The sequence below is a fragment of the Pomacea canaliculata genome, linkage group LG5 (genome assembly GCF_003073045.1).
Source record: "Pomacea canaliculata isolate SZHN2017 linkage group LG5, ASM307304v1, whole genome shotgun sequence".
In the NCBI taxonomy this organism is placed as follows: Eukaryota; Metazoa; Mollusca; class Gastropoda; order Architaenioglossa; family Ampullariidae; genus Pomacea; species Pomacea canaliculata.
This window is the reverse complement of record NC_037594.1, coordinates 13,505,021-13,524,212: the sequence shown is the minus strand read 5'-3', so window position 1 is coordinate 13,524,212 and position 19,192 is coordinate 13,505,021.

Here is a 19,192-nt window from a genome sequence, read left to right as displayed (position 1 = left end):
CGGACGAAACGAAACTACCCGAAAACATTTTGCAGTATACTGAATAGCTGTGATAGGAAAAGCAGTGATACTAATGAATCTTCTTCCTGTGTACAATGCTTTGAGCCTTACTAAAAGGAATGGAATTATCAATGACTCTCCTTGCACAAATATTAACCCAGAAACCTATGCCCATGAATTTAACTACAAATTCCTTTAATTCTCACTGAGAGTGAGGTAAACCTCTCCTTCAAAAGACACAAAGAATGTGAATGTATTATAAATGAATTCCTAAACGATAAAGATATTGACACTGTTTACAACACTATTAAATCTGATATTAGCTGCAGGATGTGAAACAGAATGGGGACTGGGTGATATCACGCCGATTTATAAAAACAAAGAAAAGCATAGTGATCCTAGTAAGTATCGTGGTATATAAATTTTTAGCTGGTTTGGTCAGTTATTTATGAGTGTACTCCAAGAACGCTTGAATATTTCTCTATAAGAAAATAACCTTGGGATGGAGCAAAAGTTTGTCCTCTTTGCTTTTTACTGTCTTTCCTAATGACCTAAATACACATCTTTCTTCAGGACTGGGTAGTAATGTTAACTAAGGTTCTAATGCTGCAGTAGAATTTAAATTTGACCTGGAAATTCTGATGTTGTTTAAATTGTTCATATTATTTTATGCAGATGATACTGTTATTTGCTCGGAAACTGCAAATAATTTCCAAACAAATATAATACCTAGAACTAGACAGAAGTCTAGAATATAGGAACAGGGTAATAATATAAGGGATCTGGTAACTAGAACAGTTCATCACCACTGCGGACTTGGCAATCCTTCTGGACACAGAGCAAGAAACCACAACAGGAAAAGAGGGCACCAGCAACAGTAGACAACACCTGTGGCGTCAAGGAGCAGCGACCCCCCTCCAACATCTACCCTCCTAGCTCCTTCCATCCTACATTCCTCATATTCCCTACATCCTCTTCCTCCCACAATGTGAAGCACCTTTCCCTTCAAAAAAAACGCTTTCTCCTCCTTGCCAATTTCCTTTCATGTAACAACATTTCCTTAAAATGTAACAACAAAATCAGAATTTCTGTTCGTAATATAAATATATACTTTATACTTGTTGTCTATGCTTATGATAATGAAAATGGACATGATGTTATGAAGGTGATGAGAGAAAAGAGGCTGTAGTACGACTAAATATATGAGTTACAACTGTAGATAGAAAGAGAAGCTTTAATGATAGCTTAGTACCTCAAAGAAGTTCAGAGACCAATCTCTCCCCTTTGATTTTGTCCGTCAGTACTCTGCTCAACAGCTTGCGTAAATGCAGGGGTCAGAGTGAAAGCTCAGAATTGTTCCCTGCCATCCACCACCAATTGATCTCCACCCCGCTTCCCGACCTCCCACCGTGCTGGCCTCTCTGTGACCTGGAATTAGCTGTGGCTCATATCAATCATGCGTGACGGTCTTCACCCAACAGGTGCAAGTGTCTAATTTCAATATATCATTCGCTTCGCCTTATCCTCAAAACAAAAGGGAAAAAAATTAAAAAGGAGGGAGAGAAAAGAGCAAAAGAGAGAGAGAGAGAAGGCGGAGATGGAAACACTCAAACCAGAAGGTTCAATAAACACATTTAAATAAAGATTTTACAGACGTCGTCGTCGTCATCATCATCATCATCATCATCATCATCATCATCATCATCTGCTTCTTCTTCACTCTGATATAAAAAAAAAATAATAATAAAGAAGATTATTTATAGAGCGCAGTTCCCTAACGACTCATAGCGCTTTACAAATAAAAAAAACCACACCAAGATAACAATAACAGTATAACAAGATTCTGCATTATCTAAACAACTAAGCACATACTGTCAGTCAGAAGTATAATACAAGGGCTGATTTAACATGACTGCTAGTTTCAGCAGTCGCGCTGAAGGGCGGGGTCGGCGCTGGAATCAAAATTTTTAAACGTACAAAATCTCCCAGACTGTTTTCATTTTCCTTAATCTTCACCTGCTTGTCTGTCTCTCCGCTTGCCCGACGGGATATCTCTCTACTTCCACTACTCCCCTCTTATGTGGCCAAATATATACACACGCGCCCACACAAACACACACGCAACAGGCGGAGTACGAAATTCATAATATATAGTATAGACCGTAAATGAAGCTACACACCTCACGAAAAAAACAAGTATTCATGATGACGGTAAGGGAGTTCATAAAATTGAGTAGAATAGGAATTGGAGCAAAACAACACTAATATTACATTACTAAGTTTCACATTACCACGCAATGAAGAAGGAATACAATTGATGCGGGAAGGGGAGAGTATATTTGATCTCTCTCATCGAACAAACAAACAAACACACACACATCCGCGCGCGTGCGAGCATAAAATGGAGTTACTGCAAGAAATATTTCCGGAACAATAATGTCTTTAACGCCTCTTGAGACTTAAAACAGACGGAACAGTTCCAACACAGAATGGCAGCGAGTTCCATACTTTTCGTCCATAAGAATAGGGATAGATGGTTTGAAGAAGTACGAGCGAGATAAGAGAAAGAACAAAGGGGAAAATGAATGAAAGCAAAACGAACAAAAAACGAGAGAAAGAAAGAAAGAATTAGAAAATTAGTCAAAAATGAACCTTAAAATTCACAAATACGAATAAAAATGAATTATAAATAAGTACTTTTATATCAGTAAGGCTTCATCAGCACAAAACCTTTCACAACAAGACAACAACAGAAGAAGAAAACTGGAAGTCAGGGATTCCACAGAGAATAGAAAAGAGAAGTAAACTGATAATTTTACAGATAAATTGCTGATGAAAGAACAACATTTTTTATTGCGACAGAATATCATCAGTTATCACTCCTACATCGGCTTGATCTGACCTATTGACTGACAGAAGAAACAGCGAATATACAGTAAACCCGTCGCAAGAGGAGCCATTGATGCCCGATTTTGTTTAGTCCAGCAAGCTTTTCACACAGCTCTTGTCTAATTCTCAAGCATATGGAATGCGCATTATTCTGTACCACACACGAACACCACTGCCTCCTGTGAGAGAACCAGGCTGACGCAGTAGCCTCCAACCTGGTTTTGATGTCTTTTCCATGCTGTCTGTGAAAAAGCGACTAGATTTACTGCACTTCAAGAAAAGAAAAGGGTAGGAAGTGGAGGAAAAACGACTAGTGTAGGGAGAATTCATCGCAGATATTTTCTATTTTCTCTCTTTTCGTGGAATGGAGATAACACTCCGGTAAAAAGACCACTAACATCTCTCATATCCTCTTGTGGACGGAGGATGCCCAGCCAATAAAAGGGATATTTGCACGTGCTTTGCTCATATTGACCGATGAGTCGCTAGCGAAAGTGATAGTGTTTGACCATGTCAGTCGGATAAACTATGTCGTGCATGCAGGCCCTAGGATTTGAACTGGACCTTACTTCTGTCTGTTACCCCGTAGAATTGCCTTCATGCGATTTTGTAACGTGGACATAAAGAAGCATAGAAGTAAATACGAAAATAAGAAAAAAGTGAGTTTTGACCCATGAACTCCGTATGATCGAGACTTAGAAACTCACTATGGTGCCGCCATTTTAAATATGACAGAAGTCTTAATATAAACAAAACAATTATTTAAGCCGTGGGGAAAGAATCTCTATTAATTTTCAGTACCAACTCTTAAAATGTAATCCCATGGCTTTTCAGTTGATAGGAAGTGAGGTATTAAAATAAAATAAAAAGGAAATTTCACAAAATGCTTTTTCGTAGCATATTATGGCAGTGTTATGGTTTTTTAAAATGCCAAAAAAGCTAAGTTTCGCAAGGAAATTCTCTATCACTAAATTTCTCCTAAAACTGTTTTCAATGCTACGTATGTGTCTCAGCGAAACAAATCTTTGACGAGATCAAACAATACCGTATCATTATCCAAAGATGCGAAGTCTGAACTCTATACATTCAGCTTTTCTTACACTCTCTCTTTCTTCATTTCATATTAACCTTCATCTTTTTGTAGACATACAGTGCAACGAAGGAAACATCGCCGTTCTCGCCCTTAGCGAGACTGAAGTCAATCATCCCAACATTTATCTCCGCCTTTGATTTTCAGCTAGCATAAATGAATGCTACCAAACCCGCTGACAATTTGTTTGATGGACTGAATGCTCTTGTCTTCTTGGACGCAGCCTTTCACCTTTCTTTTCTTCTCTCTGTCTTACTTCTAAGTGACCAAGATGCCATTAACAACAGATAGTCCTAGCTTTCGGAAGCTGGACTCTGCACTGTCCTCAGCAGCACACAGTGTTATTCTAAAGGTGCTGTCAGGAAGCCGGCTAGCGTGGTGATATATTATCTAGTTCAGTATGGACGGTCGATGGACAGACTGCTACTTCATCGAGAAGCACCTTTAAGACTGCTCTTAACAGGCCTGCAACACGGCGACCGCCCACCATTTTCCCATCTGTTAGACCAACACTGTCGTGTTCTGCTTCTGCGCGAGACGGACGTGTGGCAGACAACCATTTTGTTCCGAATTGTTTTACATTTGTCTGGTGCGGACAGGAACAGACATGAGTGGCACAGTAAAGCTCTTTAAAGCCATACTCACGCTCTTTCCACGCACAATGCTATTCCTCCTCAATATGAACCTGCTCGACTGTCCGCCCTTACAATTTAAGGACAGTTTTGAATGAAGCAAAGTTCAGAGCCATCAAATTTTCAAAGGGAAATCCAAATGTACCGAAAATCAAATTTGAATTTAGCATGTAGAGCGAAGTTCCAGAGTCTCCAACGTTAGCCACAAAATCATTGGTACCCGTGACCGTTACACACAACTTCGCCAGACTACAAATAAACATTTTTTTTTTCGGCGTAGCGACCACTGTGTAGAGAAAATGAGGAAGAAAGCGCGAAAAAGCTGATGGCAAGCAAGGCTGGCAGGCTTACTGTAGTGTTTCTTCTCATCTTAACATATTGGGGGAAAAAAAAACTACCGTCTGCAGCTAGGGCTGTTACCATGAACAAGGAAAATACAGCTGCAGGGAGTCTAGTCTTCGGGAAGCGAACCAAGTCGACTCCCATACTCTTTTCCTTTTCCCCATAGGATGACGCGGTATTTGTTTGTCTGGACCTTAATCGGATCAGGGAAGCAGAGGAAGTTAGCACGAGGACAAGGATCTGTTTAATTTGTATCGCCAGCCCGTCATACTTATCGTTGCATGTTCCCCTAACTCGGCTTTTTTCCCAGATTGAGTTTCCTTTTATGCTGCGACCGACAAAACGTTTCCGTTCAACGATTCACAAACAAGTGCGCCATGACAGCAGTAATAATAGGAAGTAAGACTAGTGTAACAGTTGTTTGTAACAAGCCATTCATAATGAAAGTGCATTTAAAGTTTTTACAGATCTTGTCTGTGACTGTGTCTGTCTGCGTCTGTGTCTGGGTTTGTATTTGTGTCTGTGTGTAGTTACATCAGTAAGTACTGAAAGACATGCTATATTACATTTATAGTTATCATAGATGATCCCATTTATACAATTATATTAACTGTCAAAACGACACTTTGTTAAAAAATACAGGGTAGTCTGCCTATGCTGTAATATACACTAATAAGTATGCTACACTTCTGGCCCTTTTCTAAAAAATTGATTCCATAGACCACACTTTTTGAAGTGTAAGCGTGTTCCTGCTGCATGTACTAGTTTGTTCTGAAGGCATGTAATATAAGGCGATAGTAAATGAGACTCGTACGCTGCATACGACGCCTGGAGTAAATCAAAAAACAAACACATCATAATTCGTGTATGGCAGCCTGGTGCTGTGACACAGGGCTTCACGAAATCTTGAACTCGTCAACAGGCATTGCTCATTTATCACGCTCTGTTGAAGAGATCACGAGCCCTTCAGGTGTTTAGCCGCCAGGTCCTCTGTCATCATGTCCTCTCGGGCTACCGACTCCACCCTCGACAGCGTTGGCGCCCTATTGTCACTACGAACGGTCCCGTCACAACAACTACCATGATCCGCTCTGTCTAACATCAGTGTTTCCCGCCCTTAAATCGCATCAGGTTGTTGTTATCTCATTTGGGCCTTTCGTCAGCTTCAGGTCTCATTAGCAAGGACATAAATCCTTGCTTGTCTCTAGTGACAGGTTGGAGTGGGGCCTGATCTGAACAGATCCTCTCCTGGTTTTCCAAGATACACATCTGATGATGCAGAGACCATCGTCAAGCCAGAATGGAATTATGGGATGCCAAGTACAGGAAACTAAGTCATCACGCAATGTCCCGTCCAAAGGAAAAAAAAAACACAGAAAAAAATCAAAGTTTCTTAGAATCGTAATGAATCAAAATAAATGCATAACTACGGTAGCATCAGTTCGAATTACTGTCAAATGAATTCAGCTGCTCGTGTAGACAGATACAGGAATTTCCCTTTAATGTTCCAAAAAGATCATTTACAAAAAGCAAGGTTAACTGAGTGGGCAAAAGTGTACTTAAGACATTCAGAAAATAATTTGATCAAAAATTTATAAACCTTGCTTTTGCCAAAAATGCATTAGCATAAGTATTGAAAGAACAATGCATTATATATTAATCTGACGAAAAGAAAAAAAAGCAATAGCATGTTAAAATTGTTTTCCTTCTCTAAGTACATGTACAGGCACTCATAGCGACCACTACTAATTATATGTGTTATTCATTGCAAAGGGGCAGTTTGTTTTTTCACTTCTGTGATGATGACCAGACAATTAGCACAGGAGCTGATTAGAAGCTTTCTTGTCTAAATGAAACACAGTTTTTATTGCACTACACTTTAGAGTAAGCGCGTGACCCTTGTGCTGCATACTGTGATTGGTGATCAACCAATCAACGAAAACCAATCTCCAGTTTAAGTGCAAAAAAAGACAGAGGCGCCACCCTGTGGCGAATAGGACAACTAATTGGTGGATGCCGGAGCAAAACCTCCGTCCCCGCTGGCCTCTGTCCATCCATCAGAAGCTGTCAAACCCAATCTCAGACAATTTCTGTTCAGAACACTCTATTTTCTCTCGTCTTCATTCCAGGATCCCTTCGATCCTAACTTAATTTCTGGCAATCGAATCGGTCTCCAAGTTTTCTCCGTGTTCAGAGCTGATCGTTAAGAAAGTTTGGCTTTTACTTCTCGCTCTACGAACGTCACATGATCAGGTCGTGCACGCTACCAGGCGATTAATTTACTTCTGGCTGCAGCGTCTTTTCCTATCTGATCAACATTGCTTTAAGGTTATGTGAAGTGTGTGGTGGAAATCCAACTTATTGTTTGCCCACTTTCTACAGGGGAAAGAATGATTTCAACTATATTCTAATATATTTTGCTGGGGCTTTTTCCCGCAGCATATGTTTGTCATTTTTGTTTCGCACCCACATGCATGAACCCATGCACAAAACGTACGTCCTACCATTTACTTTATGGTCGGTATCATGCATTTCATTTTTTTCTTTTTCTTCACTAAAAAAAAATTGCATGTAAATTTGCCTACATCCAGATTAGGATCTGACGATCTGTACATTGCTGGGCTTACTACATCTGTCTGTGTGTGTGTGTGAGAGAGAGAGAGAGAGAGAAAGAGATTCAAGCTTGTGAGCTCTGTATTTAGGACTTTACAAACCTATTCGGGCTATTACCCACCTCAAAACAAACAAACAAACAAACAAACAAACAAACAAACAACAAAAATTTCCAACAAAGTTTTACTTTTACTTTCACTCTAAGATAAAAAAGCAATATAGAGTGCACTGAAGGCACAATGTATAACCATGTTTCTAAGAACATTTGATATAACGCTGCCCTTTATTTCTAGGCAGAAGCTACAGAAAACAGGAGACAGCCTAGTAACGCTCATCTCCCTTTAGCGTCAGCCCCAGCAGTCTGACTTTGCTCTAAAGAATATTATCTGTGCTTCGTTGCGACCCTTCCTCACATAACACGCCTTTCGTTGCAACGGAACTTTTCAGACATGTTCCAAAAACTTTTCAGTATCACTTTACAAAGCTTAGGTTATTTTTTTATTTGTGTGATCGTAGTTTGTTAAAATCTATTGTAAATCAGTACAATATTCGAGAGAAATTTCATTCACTAAAAACTTTTAAAAAAATCTTGTTCAGAGACACAAAGAACAGTTCGCGTTGTTCCTGATTTGATGTTAGATGAACAGTGAAACAAACAGGTTCAAATACTTTTACCTTACCCCTTTCGCCCCTCAAAAAGAAAAAATAAAACATTCCCTCATGACCTGTAGGATAATGGTTTGAAGATTCTCACGTAGCTGGATAAAGATAACACAAACAGCGTTGTTGCCCTCCCTTCCCAAGCCTACCTGTCTCCAGCGCGCCGGCAAATGGCCAAACCATAATGCTGTTGTTCCCAAAGTTTGGCCAAACTTAGCAATAGATCGCTTTTCTTGATGAAGTCTTGCCTGCCGCGAGACATGCATAATGCGGCACATGCAGTCCTGTAGACATCTAAGACTATTGCAGTGGCTGTCACAACTTTCTAACGCTGTTCTCTATGAATAAAAAGATATTTTTATTTTTGTATAAGATAGACCCTTACATGCAAGAAATAAATTGATAATATGCATAAATACATCCTTAAGAGTAGGCTCAGAGATAAAAATCAGGTGGATGTATAGATTACGAAGCTGGTGATAAGGAGCATGAAGACGACTGCAATGCGTCTTGAATATGATCAACTACATTACAAAATAACTATCTTAGAATTTCAAGACAAAACATTTTCCTTTGAAATTCGTTAGGAATTTTATGCTAAAATTTACATAAACGTTTACAAACAAAATCCAACTAGGCGAACAAATAAGCACATTGTGAACAAACTAACGTCTCAGTAAAGATAACCAAACTAGGTTAGATGCATCTACTTGACCTCTGTGTGTATCTTACGGGTTATAGGCTAATAATTCTCCCTAACGAATTCTTCCCTTCGACCCGTGTTCTTCGATTAATTACTCATAACGATGTTCTGAATGGGTCTCTTACAAGCTGGAGATTCCAAACGAGCACCAGCTAGCCAGGTTGTGTCGCACTGTGTAAAGCCATATTTCTAATAAGGAAATGGCAGATTTTAAAGGTTATAATCCAAGAAAAAGACTATTTGAATATTTAATGGCAGAATTATAAAACGCTTGAAGATAACATAAAAATGATCCATTAAAAAAACTTTTACTGTCCTTTAAACTGATTGCATTTTTCTGTGGTCTCGGATTTGTCGATTAAATGGGATGTAACTGCCGAGGTTAGGTACTAAAATACCATTATGTTGTTGACTTACATGACTAACTCTCCGCCGAGCGCCTACCTTTACAACGTACCCAACAACTAAGCAATTCAGTTCTGAGAAGAAAGTTAAGTCTGATAGAAAGCTCATTCCAAACAGGTAAAGGTTTATCCAAAGCATCGTCTGGCTTTTAACCAATGACCCTACAAACAAAAGAAGACTACGACCCAGTGATGCGGTATTCTAGGAGAAGTGCTTTTTTACTTCCACCTAATTTATGAAGCACCGGAAAATAAGTAACAAATAAATAGTTTATTATTTATCATACAAATAGACTGACAACATCTGCTCACACAGAACATCTGGTTTTCCTGAAACTTTACAGTATAGTTAGTTTTGCACATTTTTATGAAAGGCAAATCTTTTTCATATGAGAGCAGCACGTATAAATGGGTAATATAAATATCTGATTGCAATCGTCTCAATGCTTTCTAATAACAAAAAGACAGCCAAGAGCTACTATTCAGTTTAAAACTGGTCAACAGAGACTTCATAAAGGCAGTGCATTAAACTGTTTGCACATAAGCAAACTAGACTCGGTGCATAATCCTGCAGGTAAAGGATGGTACGGGGAGAAGGTGATAGGTCAGCTGTACACAGCCCAGAGCAATGAAAGATTGTTATTAAAAAGAAATCTTAGCATCAAAGGCACACAGTGTACGTTGACATAGGTGTTGCTGGTGCTTTATCCGGCGCTGAAAGACGAAATGTTGCAAGAAAAGTGAAATTAATTACGATTAATACTTGTAATTTTACAATGCGGCAAGATATACGTGTGGGTGGATTGGTGGAAGGCGAAAAGGAGCGGCTACCCGGCGAAGACGTGTGGCGCCAACACGACTGACACATGCTTGCAAACACTCCAGCATCCAGTGAGAGTCAGCGACCTCCTGCTATTATGCAAGCACCGTTGCTGTGATCGTCAAATATTTACTGTAATAATTTATTATCTCCTACAAACGGTACACGAACACTTGGACTGTCGTAGTCCGCGCTGGTTTCTGTTCGTCTAAACATTCCCAGGAGAGCCACGCTTTCAGTTTTTTTTTTGTTTTTTTTTAATTCAAATTGTTTTAGATGAGCCAGCATTGTGTCTCTATGACAGCTGTTACCGTTGAAATTCACTTACGAAACAGCGATGCTGCGGAGAAGTGAGGCATATATTCAAACTATTTTATGCAACAATTATAGAAAAAAAAACTTGTTCAGTTCACATGTGCGAATGGTAACAGGGAGAAAAAGAAAGAAAGCAAGTGATAGTTATACTGAAGACGATATGAAAGGAACACAAGAGGGGAAAAAAATGAAGTATGACAGAAGAAGGAAAAGAAATCAAGAACACGTTTGAAGTAATTTGAGACTCGTTCCTTCCTTCGCTCGCTCTCTCACTCTCCACACACACACACCCCTGACACATTAATTTCTTTACATTATCCCCCCCCCACACACACACACACAATCTCTCTCATTATCCGGTAATACTACTTCAGAACGACAGATACAGTTTGTGATGGGGTTTTGCATGTCATACTTATGAATACTTAAATAAATAGTGGGATTGGGGAAAAAGTCATCAAAGAGTTAGCAAAGTTTACTGATTAATTGTTGGAGTTATCCACTGTCATGTAAGAAGAGATACGACTATAGAGATCCACTAGCTGCCCCTGTTTGCCCACTTGGCTCCCTCTCAACGTAATAATTGTTGATGACCATGCGGAGTACAACAAGGCGTGCAAACTTGCAAACAACGGCGGGAAAGTAACAACCTCAGCGTCTATCCCGGGAGTCGACCAGCCACATAATGATCTGGTAAGGCTACACCACACGGTGGCGCCACAGCGGATTTCCAGTGCATCTGGACACAGTGGCGCGACAGTCCTGAATCATTTGGATGGCTAAGAACTCTTGTGCGAACTCGATGCCCGAACGACGCGTGTTTTTGTGCACATTGAACACCCCTCCTTATGACGATTTGATATCTACCGTGCCATCTTTCTTAGAGAGAGAGAGAAGGGTGGAAAGAAAGAGCAAAATCAAATAGGGTAAGTTTTGTAAATATTCAAAACAAAATGCTGCTGAAGTTGTTTGGAGGCGAAGTGAAGAATTTTTTTTTTTTTGTGGTGTGGTGCTCATTTAACGATTGTTACTGTCCAGAAAAGCTGAGCGGTCATGAGGGAAGTGGAGCAGAAAGTGACTTATAGTGAATCCTTCAAAGTGCAGACTACAACTTTGTATAAACATATTGATACTCTTCCTGCACAAAACACAAAGTAGTTAAGCTCTCCAAGACCTTTTTTTCAAAAGAAAGTTGCGCTAAACGATGCTGATGCAGGTTTTGCGGCATCTGCTCTCTCACATCTTCTTTCCCCCAGTGAAATACTCCACTGCAGCGGGCCGCGGTACTGTCGGGCTCCCTGTCTGCTGTAGTGTATACGGCTCCTTCCCCCAGCTGGCAAATATCGTTGAGCTTCCCGCGGCTTCGCACAATAGCAACGACTTTTTCAAGATAGCATCCCTTTACATTTCAAAGTGCGGAGCAAATGCCAAATCCACGGATAAAGTTTCCAGCCAGCATGTGGTCTCTTAGTGCAATGGACTCCAGTCCTCTGTCTAAACACCAAACGATGACAGCGCCAACACAGTGTTTTCAATTTGTACAAGCTATAGGAAGAAAGCCTTCCACAAAAGGCTGAAAGCGTGTTCAGTTGGATTCCCTTCAGCACAAAAGATTCTTAAAAATATATTACATGAAATTACGCGAGCGCGTGTTTGTGTGTGTGAAAAAAAGGGAAAGAGAGGATGTTGATAGTCTAAACTAACACATCAGTTTGTGGTAAGAACTAGGGTAGAAAGTACATCCTAGGTAGAAGGCTTTCACCCCATCCTTCCATAACACGGTGCGACTTTCCGTATGTTATAATTGTAAATGAAACGCATGCATAAAAAGTAAAACAAACTTCATGAGCAATAAACAGACCTAACATGCAGTGTAAATGGTTGTACGCAAATAGGCAGTGTTTCTTACATGTACATGGCACTTATATGCAGCAGAATTTTGCTGGAAAACTTTTCGGTCAAAACATCACACTTTTATCAAGAAAAATCAGCAAAAATACACATGCTGATTCGACTCGCGCCGCACAAATAAACAGATACGACGCGAGTGCAACAACTCCGGTAAAACTGCAGAACATAAAATGGCGGCATGACCTTTTCCGGCGAGGAACCACTTCCGGTGTGGGCTGTCAGAGGGCGCTTTGTTAAGCGTTTTATTATACCACTTCCGCCGTACCTCCTTGAGGAAAAGACCTCCCTTGTCCTCTGCCAGATATATCAAAAATATCCAAATCAAAGCAGGCTTGTAATGGAAAAGAGCCGGCGCAAGTGAAAGCTTACGATGACAGGAACACAACGTTTAGATGTAACGATGTCAAAGCGTTTATCATTCTGTGATAGCAACCAGACACTGCAGGATATTAAGACGCCTCTCAGACCACCGAGTGCAAGACCACCACTCACCCTAAAGGGAAGCTACGTCGATCGTTTAGCATAAGTCACATATGCTTCTAGTCAAGAAACAAGATTATGAACAGGTTCACCTTCAACAGACGAAAGATTATAGATTTGCTAAGTACGATCACCTTAACACCGTCATGGAGTGCAGCGCTAGATATAAGCCTGTGTGATAACATATGCATAACATAGGATTTCTAGATTTATACCCATATGTTAGCATAGAGTGTCTATATTTACAGAGTTGAAAACCAGATCCAAACTGTAAATAGCGTATAGCCACAGACCATGTTTTCAATGGACAGAAAAAAAAACCATGATCAAATATTCGATATGTGACATGTTGTTATGGTAACGGCGTTAGGCAGAAAAGTAACGCGTGGCAAGATCTATGTCATAATAAAAAACCAATAATTGGGTACAGTAAGTACAAATGAAATTTGATTAGCACGAGGTAAAAGCTTTCTAATTGAATTCCAACCATCCTCACCGCGAACATGTGCACAATATTGCGGAGATGATGGGTGCAGTCTTATTTGCATAACTAAAGAAAGAAACGTCGCAGAAGACAGCCAGCACCTCCGGCAATATTTAATATTATTATTGCAAGGCGAGTGGCTGCGTTAAAACGAAAATTGGTGGAATAATCTTCACTCAACAAAACGCGTTCAACAAGCGGAGGAAAAAAATATCATCTGCTGTCATATTAGCACACCTGCGCAGAAAGCTTCTAGATAATTGATACTTCAAACCTTTCTTTGGCCACTCAGGAACAATGTCTTCGGATAAAGTAATTTCCTGACCGCCCTTTTGTTGTTGTTTTTTTACCATCGAGATTAGGCCTGAACAAAAGCACTAACGACAAAGAGAAAGATCTGGGCTTTCCACACTGATCACGAAGGAGTTGCACTGATTGATTCAACAACACTGAGAAATGCAAAGTTTTTGTGGAAAGTGCACGCAGTATCAGCTATTCCCTTGTATTTGTAGTCAAATTCTCATTATAGAAAATGAGATAAGATGAGCAGCTTAAACCTACTACATTTATTTCTTTACCCCTCTCCGACCACTTCAGCTTGCTGCTCGTGTGTTGGAAATTAGAGGATGACATTTGTAACCACGAGTTATGAAGTGCGGTTAGCGCTTCATAAAAAAACATAAACCTTGTATTCGATATAAATCAGAGCAGCCCAATCATGCGTACTAAGAAAAGGAAAGAGCTCCGTTTCTCTTTTTCTTCCAGACTGGAAATTAATTTATTCATATTGTCTGATTACTCTTGCTGCATAACTGTTAGCCTGTAGAGACGGGCTGTGCTCACAGATAGAAGAGGCATCCAATAAAGCCCAGAAGGGCCGTGCGATGTCTTAATATACGCTTCCGTGCGCTGGCCTACCAAGCGTGAAACTTCATCCTTCCAGTCGGCCATGATGAATTTCTTTTTCGACTCTAGCGATGTCTGCACCGAAGCAGTATCGCTCTTGTTCTCGTCTCGGAATTAAACTGCTCGAGCGCGTCATTTTCCGCTCGCTCAAACGCTCCAGTTCTTGCCCAGTCTAAAATTTTCGACAGCCTTATATTTCACTCTGCCTCATCGACAGAAGAGCCCTGGCAATGGTGGCGGCAGGGGCACATAAACGTTTTGATGGTGCGTGATATGATGTATTTTCTTTCTTAATTTGATGATGTAGACGCGAATTCAAGCGCACGCAAGATGAAGATGAAAACGAGGCTTTGTTGGCTGTCCCCACGCCAGTCCATTTTGGCATTGGAGGGCCCTGTTTTGTCTCTAACTGCAATAAAAATAGCATGTTCCCGTAGTTCTTGGCTTTTATTTTATGGAAATTAGATGGCTCGTGAAAAGGTCGACAAATATGTTTAGTCCTTTCAAAGCAATAGCTTCAAGTGGAAAACCAGCAACTGAATCATTTTGTAGAGGAAAAAAAAACGCAAGTATAAGACGGCTGTGTGAACGGCTATTGTAATGTACGGTTTATTTTCTTCCAAAGTGCGCGTTAAACCCTTTACATAAAAATCTCTCGCTTTTTTGCAAGTAGTGTAGATTATATTAGCAAGTATTACACGTTTTTTGTATACGGTAGAAAGTTGTGTGTCCACGTGGATTTCTTCTGACGATACCTTCACTATTGCGTTGTAAACTCATAGGTAAATCAATCTACAAGAAACAAACGAGTCACCTTTACAAAGTAATTACATCACAGCTATACAAAAACTTTTTCCCAAACTTACTGAAGAATTTAATCACCGTGTCCGGTTAAGAAGAATCTTCTGCGTCTCTTCAAAGACTTTACATTCACAGAGAAAGGTCAGTGTTTCCTTTTAAGTACTCTTCAGCACCCTGATGATAAATGGCAAATGCGTCAGCAGTAGTATTTGTTGTTTGTAGTCTTACAAAGACCTCTAGTTTGTTTTCACCCTTTCATCCGTGCACACACTCAAGTTCTCATCAACCAACACATAATGACGACACTTGAATTAACTAATGTTTATCAGGAATGAAACATGTATTTTAAAATGTTCTTATGCAGCCAGGGTGTTGTAATTGCAAGGCACACAACGCATATTTTAGACGTTATTCAAATAAGATGAAAAACTGACTATGAGGTTTGTCTTGAAATTCTTAGGTTTGTTTTATTTTCCCTGTAGTCGGAAGTTTAAATAATTAGTTGAATAGTAACATATCCACAGACAGCTAATAATATATTGTCGATTGCTGTGTTGTTTTGTTTTGTTTTTTGTTTCGAAGTCATTTTATGTAATTGGAATTATCGCAAGAATAGTGTCTTGTCTACAAACAGCAGGCATTTTCTTGGGTCTTTTAAGTTTTCTTTTCCTGATTATGGATTTTAGTAAAAGAAAAAGGGTTATATTAATTAGAAACTCTCAACTGTCTCGAAATCTGATTGACAAGGAAAAATCTGAACATACCTGTTGCATCTAACAAACGTCGAGAAATAATTATATACTGACACTCATTAGAGTACTCCAAATCTGTGAAAAGTCAAACTACAAGAGGCGTACACTAAGAGTCCATCATAGGCGAGGCAGTAAAATTATTAGAAAGCAAATGGCATTAATCAGTGTTTGTTAAAGATTACTAAATCTGGTTCCAAAACCGATTATGCTAAGATGGATGTAGACTACTGAAAACATACATTTGATGACAGACCATCGCGAGGAAACACAAACGTTTGCAATGTTCAAAAAAAGTCAGAGAAAAATCAAACCTGACCACGACTTTGATGCTAATTTATCGCCTCGACACCAGACGTAGCCTCATCGAAAAGCCCTATACATACGAAGGACATTCGAGAGCTCGGCTCCCCTGTGGTCTGCCTGCTGACCCGTTGGCAGGCTTTGAAGTACCGCAAGGTCACGTCTCCCTTCTGCGAGTGTGAGTCACCCCCAAGCTCACTGCCTTCTCTGTACACAAAGTAATCATGAGTCTTTGTTTAATATTTCCAAGATTTTCATCTCTAACTTGTGAAAACCACTCCTTGTACACACTTTCGCGATTTCTTTTTAGACGTACATGAATGCTCTTGATTACTAATAAGATCTCCAGAGCCATTCCAGCAATACATCTTTATAATATTCTGTGTGCTGCATGCCGAATGTGGGCGAGCAGAGAAAGAGAGAGAGGAGGAGGTATCACAGGAGAAAAAGAAAGTGTGTGTGTGTGTAAAAATAAAGTCATTCCTTCTTCCCTGAAGTCAAACTAACGACCCGCACAGCAGCCCTCGTAACCTGTGCCGTGCCAGCCCTTGCCAGCTAGAGGGCCGGTAGCTTTTGATGAAGCGGAACTTCATTGCAGGCAGATCGCCAGCCATCGGCCTCCAATAATTCCTCATATTGCGGGCTGCCTTCGATCCGCCAGCGTTATGGGCGCTGCCTGTAATATCGCACGGCACTGGGTGCCGACGAACGAGCCCCGAGCTCGAGCCGACGTATAAATCACACGCTAGCGCTGACTCGCCACGACTCCGGTAATTAAGTAATTTGTATAATAGAGAAGCAAATTACAAAATCGATGGGGCGGAATTCAATGACGTCCGCGGAGGCATTAGTCGTGAGTCGACCGTTTTGCGGAGTGATCTCTTTCCTGCTCTGGCTTTACAGCTGGCTTCTTGATTCTCTTTTTATGGAATGCGAGTAAAAAGCCGAAGCGCGCGTGGCAGGAAGCCGGCGTGTAGTCTTTATGAGCTCGGCAAATTGAGAAATCCAATTTTGCGCATTGTAATTTTACTTTTAAGCTTCCATCGGTTATGTCTTATCCAAATATAATTTCAGAGCAAGCCCTGTGAGAAAGCAGCCAGCTATCGGAAGCAAATAAGTGTCGTCTGTCAGAAGCAGCGAGACAGTTTTCTCCTCCAGCCCCTCCCCGCGTCATTTTTGTTGCCGAGTGTGGTGGCACGCGGGATGCATTTATCACGTGCTCCCAAAATGCAAAAGGCGGTAGAAGCGGGCGCGCATTTTCATGTTGTCATCTTGCAGTGACGGCGGGGGGTCATAACACTGCAATGATGTATTGCGATTTCACAAGCCCACAGTTTTGCAATTCTTTCTGAAACTTCATAATGGACTGCAATTCTTTGACCCTTTCTATGGCTTCATCTCTCCACTCCATACCAGAGGTCGACCGATTTTAAAACCGCATTTGGAGATGACAAGCTAGGAAGAATAATGGAATAGTCGTAATAAAATCCCTGTATCGAAAATGCCATTAATCACGGGATATGGAGACTGTTGATGGCTTTGCGTCTCTGATTTTTTGGCTGACTATTAATTTTCAGTCGGTAATAAAGACAAGTTTGCAATACTTTGTTTTGAGACTTTCTTTTGCAGGCAATTGTTTCTGCTTCGCATCAGAATATGATTCTCCTAAAGGCAAAACACGTAGTTGCTTTCATAAAGATCTTTAAAAATATATTGAAAAAATCTGTAGAGATATTGCTTTTGACAACACGTGAATAGAGATGTTTATTTCAAATGTTTAGAATGTTTCTGTTTTAATTTTGATTCTGCTCTCTCTCTCTCTCACACACACACACGTGCGCATTAAACAGGATACTAACAAAGCGGGCTAAAAAAAAAAGAAAAACCAATAGAACTGGTTGACTATAGGAAGAGTTATAGCACAATAGACCACATCTACACGCTCTCTTATTAAAGAAACATCTCTTACAGTGGAAGAAATCAAAAGTGGCTTTACTGGATTTTAAATGTTCGTTTGACTTAGCTGATAAAAATTTAGTGTAGAAATTTTGATGAAAAATACTGTACATGAAAGAATGTACCAGACACTGCGAAGAGTTGAAAGTTCAGTCTATGCATGTGTCAAAAGAAAAATTTGTATACACCGATTTCTTAGAATGTCCAAAAGGAGTCAAGCAAGGATGTTTGCTCAGCCCTCTGTTTTTGTTTTGTTTTTGTTTTTTGTTTTTTTAATCAATGAACTAGCGACAGAAATAGGTACAAGAAGGAAGCACGGCATCCATCTGCTACTCGAAGCTACAGAAATGTTTTTGATGATTTACTGATGAGGTTGCATTGATCTATGAAACTGTTGTGGGACCAGAGAGCTTAGATTCTGCTTTACTTTGTGAAATATTATGCTTGAATCTCCGCCATGTTATAATGAAGAAGTCGATGACATTAAATATATTAAGTGTCATAGACTCTCTCTCTCTGCTTCTGAGACAAAGGAAGAGCGAAGCTGAACAAACAGTAAAAACAATGTTGGGGTAGGCCAGCAATTTTTCAGTTGCAGTTTATGTCCCATTCATTTCGTGTTTTCCCTCTCTAATTATTCTCGTGTAGTTTTTAATTTTATTTTCCTCTCTTTCTTTGTTGATTTCTGTTGTCATTTCTGTATTTTCTAATCCTTCAGTTTTCAGAGAGAAAATAAAAGTCTGTTCACTGTGTCATTCACATACTTCCAAACAGTTACCAGTGGAGATTGACGTGTACAGACGTTAAGTACTAGCGCTCAATAAACTACAGTAAGACGACCGACAAAGCAGCAGAGCGCTAGCGTTACGCGGTCAAAGAAGAAAAGAAGTTCGCGCAAGCAAGTGAAGTAACTCTACTTTCTTATACCTGCACTCAGTGAGGCAGGTCGTTCATAAATCCCTTTAGAATACTTTTTCGTCGTTAGAGCTGAGGGATGATATCTTGCTCTTAGACAAATACAATACACACACACACACACACATATGATATGTACACACAGACGTACATATAAACCAACAAAGTACATCTGCGCATGATTACAAAGACGTATACATCAGCTCGGATGTGCAGAGA